Source organism: Ambystoma mexicanum, chromosome 3q (assembly GCF_040938575.1).
Source record: "Ambystoma mexicanum isolate Mex_15411 chromosome 3q, UKY_AmexF1_1, whole genome shotgun sequence".
Classification (NCBI taxonomy): Eukaryota; Metazoa; Chordata; class Amphibia; order Caudata; family Ambystomatidae; genus Ambystoma; species Ambystoma mexicanum.
The window spans coordinates 2,932,328-2,939,741 of record NC_090926.1 but is presented as its reverse complement, the minus strand read 5'-3'; the positions used below and the strand labels follow the sequence as shown (position 1 = coordinate 2,939,741).

At 58.5% G+C, this 7,414-nt stretch overlaps 1 non-coding gene across 1 annotated transcript; it reads right to left on the bottom strand.

Moving 5' to 3' along the window:
- Nucleotides 1-5,576: 5,576 nt before the first annotated feature.
- Nucleotides 5,577-5,726, bottom strand: LOC138448131 (5.8S ribosomal RNA). The gene has a single exon (XR_011259990.1). It is a non-coding gene; the product is annotated as a 5.8S ribosomal RNA (ribosomal RNA).
- Nucleotides 5,727-7,414: the final 1,688 nt, after the last annotated feature.

Sequence of the window (7,414 nt, the reverse complement as noted above, 5' to 3'; positions counted from 1 at the left end):
AGCAGCAACTTTAATATACGCTATTGGAGTTGGAATTACTGCAGCTGCTGGCATCAGACTTGCCCTCCAATGGGTACTCGTTAAAGGATTTAAAGTGTACTCATTCCAATTACAGTGCCTCGAAAGAGTCATGTATTATCACTACCTCCTGGAGTCGTGAGTGGGTCATTTGCGCGCCTGCTGTCTTCCTTGGATGTTGTAGCCTTTTCTCAGGATCCCTCTTCAGAATCGAACTATGATTCCCCATTACCGGTGGTCACCATGGTAGGCATAGAAAGTACCATCGAAAGTTGATAGGGCAGAAATCAGCATGCAGACATCCGAATGCATCGTTGCCATCACAGGGACGTGCGATCGACCGGAGGTCATCTAGAGTGACCAAAGCGGCCGGTCAAGCCTGCACTCGTCTGCATGTATTAGCTCTAGAATTACCACAGTTATCCAAGTAACAGGTGGAGTGATCAAAGGAACCATAACTAATTTAATGAGCCATTTGCAGTTTCACTGCACCAGCCATGTGACTTACACGTGCATGGCTTAATCTTTGAGACAAGCATATGCTACTGGCAGGATCAACCAGGTAGCCGCACCTGCTGGAGGGTGGCAATGGGGGAGCCGCGTGCCCACCTCCGAGCAGACCTTTGCACCCTCTGGAGCTGTCTTCAGAGCCCGAGCGTCAAAGAGCATCACCCGACGCATGTGGGTTGGGTGGACAGGTCGGTCACGCAAGCGCCGGCAGCCCGGCCTGCTCCGCCACGAGAGGCCGGGCCCAGGCACAACTTAAATGGTAGGGTGTTCGCCCGCACGTCGCCACCGGTGTGGTGACAGAGGGGGTCAGCACCCCACAGAACATGTGTTCGGAACTGCTGGAGAAACGTGCTTGGTGGAGGAGGGGCCGTGTCGTGGCTTGCGGGGGGACCCCATCCACTCTGACCTGACCACTGGGGAGCTGCCGGGCTGCTTGGCCTTTGCTCTGCTCAGAGGGGAGAGCCGCCCACACGAGGGTGCCCTCCCCGATGGGGGCATACCCTTGACACGGTCGCAAGGCGGGTGGAAGCAAATTGCTTGAAAAAACAGCTGACGCTGGACAAGCAGTCCAACCCTAGACGGACCAAGTACGCCAAATCAATCCCGTGGAATGCTCGGATGAGCGCCCCCAGCAGACCAGTCTCTAATGGGTCATTGCATGGGGCACGTGGCCCGGTGGTGTCGCCACAGGGCCTGGGCAGTGAGAACCAAGAGGAGCGCAGACAGGTCCCTCTCACCCAGTCTATAGTAATCCGGAGGAAGGTGACTTAGCTTTCTTGTAATCTGTGTACCCAGCGTGGAGCCTCTCGGCAAAAGCGTCCGGGCTCCTCATAGACCCAACTGGAGAAAAATTTCAAATTGACGCCCATTGGGACATAAAGAGCAGCCCGGCCATCTGGTCCTTGGAGTCATTCCTATGGAGAGCGGCCATCTGGTAGGGCAATGCATTGCAATGGGCCGCCCCGCCTGATAAAGGACAGGGGACCGGCAGGTGCCCAAGGGCCTGGGGCCAGCACCAATGGTCATCCTCTAGCTCTGGCCAGGCCACCTTAGAGCTTTTTCCCCCCTCCACATAAGAGGTTTCTCACCCACCTTGGAGCTTATCCCTCGGGGGAGAGTCGACCCACACGAGAGACAGGCGCCCGTGGCCGGGGGGGGGGGGGAAATAGCACCCCACCAGCCGGCCTGGAGCTTTAGCAGGTCCCCTTAAGAGCTTCTCCCTGTGGGGAGCGATCAGGACCCCACCACCAGTGCTCCCCGCAACAACTACTAGGCTCTGGGACTTTCGAAACTAGGCACAAGAAAGGTGCACCCAAGGCCCGGGGCAGCAACCCCAGCCATCTTCCTGGAGCTCTGGCCAGGCCCCCCCTTAGAGCTTCTCCCACCACATTAGAGCCTTTCCCTCTGGGACTAACCTACAAACACCATGGAACTCTGGGCCGGCCACGGCGAGTGCCTTTACCCCCGCGTGGAGGAAACGGACCCGCTCAGGGCACCCCTTGACAAACGCACCCAATCTTGGACTTAACCGCACACGGGTGGCACTGGACCGGGAGCAACCCACGAATGTCATGGAACTCAAGGCCAGGCGTTATAAGCGGTTATAGCCCAGTGGAGGTAAGGGGCCCACTCAGGGCGCCCTTTGACACACACCCCCCGTTTTGCATCTGACCACACGCGGGTGACACTTGCCCGAGGCCCGGGAGCAACCTACAAAGGCCATGGGACTCAGGCCAGTAACTGTACCATGGCTGCCCTGGATGCCAAAGGGTGGCCCTTCCACACCGACTATTAAGCCCCCACGCAGCCAGCCGCAACTCTGGTCATCTGGTCCGCCGGCCACAACTCGGGCCATCTGGGCCTACTACCCAGGCCAAATGGCCCAACAGCCCACAGGCAGTGCCTGCTCCGACCCCCCGTCCAGGGGCACAGGCTTAAGGTACCACCCCCCTTTGCTCTGGGGTGGGGGGTTTAAAGCTGCCGCCTCTCTTCCCCACTTTGCCCAAGGATTAAGGCACCACCTCTGTGCACTCGGGCCAGGGAGACACTGGCACGCCGACCATTAAGGTGGGGGCATGCAGAACCCGACCGGAGACAAATGCAGGAGTCAGCTGCAAATCGGGCCATCTAGTACGCCGGCCACAACTTGTGCCATCTGGGCCTACTCCCCGGGCCAGTTGGCCCGGCAGCCCGCCGGCCGTGCCTGCCCCGACCCCACTGTCCAGGGGCAGAGGCTTAAGGGACCACCCCCCCCACCCTTGGGTGGCTTGCAGCCTATCTTCCACCGCCCTGTCCGGGGGCTTAAGGCACCACCTGGAAGGCCCAGGCCGAGGCCATCTGGTCCGCCAAGCTGACCCCCGCGGTGGGCACCCAGGGTGGGTGGGAGTTTCCCTGTGCGCCACGCGGCACAGCAGGAGGAAGGATGGAGACCCTTGGTGGCACATTGAGATAAAAGCTTGGCACAGAGGATGACTTTCAATAGATTGCAACAAGGTAGCTGCTCTGCTAGTTAGGAAACCTTGAACCAAAATCAGGTCGTCTACGAAGGATCTAGCACCAGGTGCCCTGCGAACATGCGGTGCACTACGGGCGAGAGAGGTGGCCCCCTTCTGTCCACACTCGAGTCGAGCAGCTTTAAGCACCGGCCGAGAGGCCGGCAATTCTAGGCCAACCAAGGCTCGACATCGCTGCGGTATAGTTGCGTTTTGGGGGGGATTCTGACTTGGAGGCGTTCAGTCACAATCCCACAGATGGTAGCTTCACCCCATTGGCTCCTCAGCCAAGAACATACACCAAATGTCTGAACCTGCGGTTCCCCTCGTACTGAGCTGGATTAGTATTGTAACACATCATCAGTAGGGTACCCCTAACTGGTCTCATGACGGTCTAAACCCACCTCACGTTAACCATTAGTGGATGAGCAATCAACGCTTGGTGAATTCTGCTTCACAATGATAGAAAGAGCCGACATCGAAGGATCAAAAAGCTACGTTGCTATGAATGCTTGGCCGCCAGAAGCCAGTTATCCCTGTGGTAACTTTTCTGACACCTCCTGCTTGAAACCCAAAAAGCCAAACGGATCGTGAGGCCCCGCTTTCATAGTCTGTATTCATACTGAAAATCGAGATCAACCGAGCTTTTGCCCTTCTGCTCCGCAGGAGGTTTCTATCCTCCCTGAGCTCGCCCTAGGACACCTGCGTTATTGTTTGACAGTTGTACCGCCCCAGTCAAACTCCCCACCTGCCACTGTCCCTGGAGCAGGTAGCGTATGGCGGGGGCGTTTGGAGCCAGAAGTGAGAGCCCCACGGGGCTCACCCCCCACCTCACCGGGTAAGTGAAATTTTTTTTAAGATTAGTGGTATTTCAACGGCGGCCGGAGGGCCTCCCACTTACCCTACACCTCTCATGCCTCTTCACAGTGCCAGACTAGAGGCAAGACCAGCTGGGTCTTCTTTCCCCGATGGTTCTGCCATGCCCGTTCCCTTGGCTTTGGTTTCGCTAGATAGTAGGTAGGGACAGTGGGAATCTCAGACTAGAGGCAAGACCAGCTGGGTCTTCTTTCCCCGATGGTTCTGCCATGCCCGTTCCCTTGGCTTTGGTTTCGCTAGATAGTAGGTAGGGACAGTGGGAATCTCGTTCATCCATTCATGCGCGTCACTAACTAGACGAGGCATTTGGCTACCGTAAGAGTCATAGTTACTCCCGCCGTTTACCCGCGCTTCATTGAATTTCTTCACTTTGACATTCAGACCATTGGGCAGAAATCGCATTACGTCAATGATTTTGCAATACTTTGTTTTAATTAAACAGTCGGATTCCTCTGGTCCGCACCAGTTCCAAGTCAGCTGCTAGGTGTTGGCTGAGGCAGAACGTCTGCCCCGAATCCCGGAAGGGGAACGGAGAGAGAAAACCAGCACAGCTGGGGCGATCCACAGGAAGGGCCCGGCTCGTATCCTGAGTCGGCGCCGCCCCCGGGTGGAGGGGTGAGACGCCTCGTCCTGCTGCAGCGCGCACCCAGCCCCGCTTCGCGTCACAGCCCGACTGACCCAGCCCTTCGAGCCAATCCTTATCCCGAAGTTACGGATCCGATGCCTACTTCCCTTCCCTACATTGTTCCAAAATGCCAGAGGCTGTTCACCTTGGAGACCTACTGCAGATATTGGTACGGCCCGGCGTGAGATGTACACCATCTCCCCCAGATTTTCAAGGACCAGCGAGAGCTCACCGCAGCACTTTCCAAGGCTCGGGCCCCCCTCTCAGGGCGAACCCTTTCCAGGGTGCGCTGCCCTTCACAAAGAAAAGAGAACCCTCCGCTTACCACATGCTTTGGGATGCATTCCCAAGCAACCTGATCCCGGCATGCCAGAGGCCGCTACTGGCCTAACGCCGTTCGCAGGGTGAGACTCGGCGAGGCCGGGGAGTCGGTCTTCTGTAGCCCACATTTCCCACGCCTGGCGCTGAACAGGGATTTGGCGCTGGGCTCTTCGCTCTTCACTGGGCGTTACTGAGGGAATCTTGGTTAGTTTATTTTCCTCCGCTTAGTAATGTGCTTAAATTCAGCGGGTTGCCACGTCTGATCCGAGGCCGTAGTCGGGGAACACAAACCTCGGATCAGCTGGCCTCAGGCCCATACGGGGGTTTGCCCCAGCCCTGTGCTTCTGGCGCAGCCGAGTGTGCGATGTGCCAATCTGCAGCCGAAGCCCACATGGTTGTGAGGCACGCGCTCCGTGGCCATCCTGCGCTGGCAGCCACAAACAGCATGGCCAGGTGCCCCGGAGTAGGGTGAAGGTCCGCCAGGCTTTTTTAAGGCCTGCTGCTGCTGCCGCCACCCCATCCGGGGCGTGCCGGCCACCCAGTCCTCCTGAAACCAGCATGAGGCGGAGAAACTGGGGAGGCCAGGACACGCCGGCAATAAGCCTACGCACCAGGTCCAGGGATGCAACGGTGCTGATCGGGGTCTGACCATAGGGGGGACAAAGGGAACGAGGTCCCTGCGATAGCCCAAGCCATGCCCCTGGGAGGGAACCCCTGGGCGACTGATGTACAAGCGACCCTCAGACAGGCATAGCCCGGGAGGAACCCGGGGCCGCATGTTGCGTTTGAAGTGTTGATCAATGTGTCCTACAATTCACACCGATTCTCGCAGCTAACTGCGTTCTTCATTGATGCGCAAGCCGAGTGATCCACCGCCAAGAGTCGCAGGCAACTATTTTTTTTGTTCCAGACATCAGCCAGACCCTGCCGGTGCAGGAGAGGCCAGGGGGGAGGCAGGGCCGCCTGTGGTGAGACAGCCACGCACCCTGTGTAGCTCGACTGAGACCATGTGGTTTAAAAAATAAAAAATATAATAATAATAATCCAGGCACTCAGCCCAGGAAACCGGCACAGCGCTTCCCAGGAGGGAATGGAGGCAGGCCACTCTGCCACCGGCCCACCTGATCCACTCATCCTTCCCTGACCCCCTCCGGGGGTTAAGGGGACGGACAGTGAGGCGGGCCAGAGACAGCACAGCCAGGGGGTCGGGTGGGACCGCTAGAGTCTTCAGAGCCCAGCCTGGCCGCACGGGGCCCGAGCTCCAGGTGCCTGGGCAAGAGGCACGGTGACCCGCTGCACCAGCGGACCTGGTCATCGCTCGCCCTCAGAGTTGGGTGGCTGGAACCTTGACGCCCGCCCGTCGAGTAAGCCTGCTGCACCATGTCTCAGGGCTTGCGCCTGGCATGCCGGGCCCCTCTCTGCTTGGGGAGGCGCCCCTTGAGAGCAGTCAGGTTTCCCTCAGCTCCCGGCTGCCCTCATTCGGGGCTTCCCTGCAGACCGGGGTGCGCCCACCAATGCCCACCCGCTGGCGGGTCAGAACGAGGAGTGCACGCTCCCGGCCAGCACAGCGGCCGGCTCGGTGAGGGGGCCGCGCGGTGCTCCCTTTCAGGTGCCTGCTTGGGGACATCTACAGCAGGTTAACCCAACCCTGCAAGACGTCCCGGTCCATCTGCTGGGTCGCGGACCCCCCCTACGGTGGAAGAGAATACCCGCTCCCCGGCACCTGCTTGCCCACACACCCCGGACTGTTCTGCAAGAGGTGCCACGGGCTGTGGGTGTGCGCCTCTGGGATGCAACAGAGGTCGGGCCTGCGGCTCTCCCTCCGGCTGCTCCTCTGTTAACGATCCTTCATGCCCCCACTCACAAGCAGATAGCCCAGCCCCAATTCACACTCAAATGCCCCATTTCTCCTTCAAAACACATGTTCCAGATTCAAATGCCACCTGCCTGCCGACCCACATGCCACCATCCCTCCCTCTGAACCCACGCAATGACACCAACATCTGTCCCTCCATACCTACACCAAACAGCTCCACCTCTCAGAGCCACACCCACATGCTTCACCTCTACCTCCAGACTCATGACGCCATCCGCCCTCTCTCTATACCGACACCCGATTACCCATCCCTTTGACACACACATGCTCCCACCCCTCCCATAAACCAACATCCTGCTCTCCAGACATACATACCCCATCCAGATGCCCCTCTTCCTTCCCAACAGAGTGCTCTCGCTCTCACTCAGACCCACATGCTCCATCATTCCCTGACATGCCCCCTTCATTTGCCCTGTCCCTCCATTCCAGATCAATGATGCCCACTCCGATCCAGACTCCACCAAGATGCCCAATCCATTCCGCAAGACCCATACCATGATGCCCCATCCTCGCTCCACACAGCAAGATGCCATATCCCTCCGCCGACCAATGAGCACCCATCCCTCCCTCTAGACCCACACCAATGTGTCCTATGCCTCCCTCTCAGACCCACCAATATGCCCCATCCTTCCCTCTCACACCAATATGCCCCATCCCACCATCCAGATGCACACAGATGTCCCCATCCCACCCACA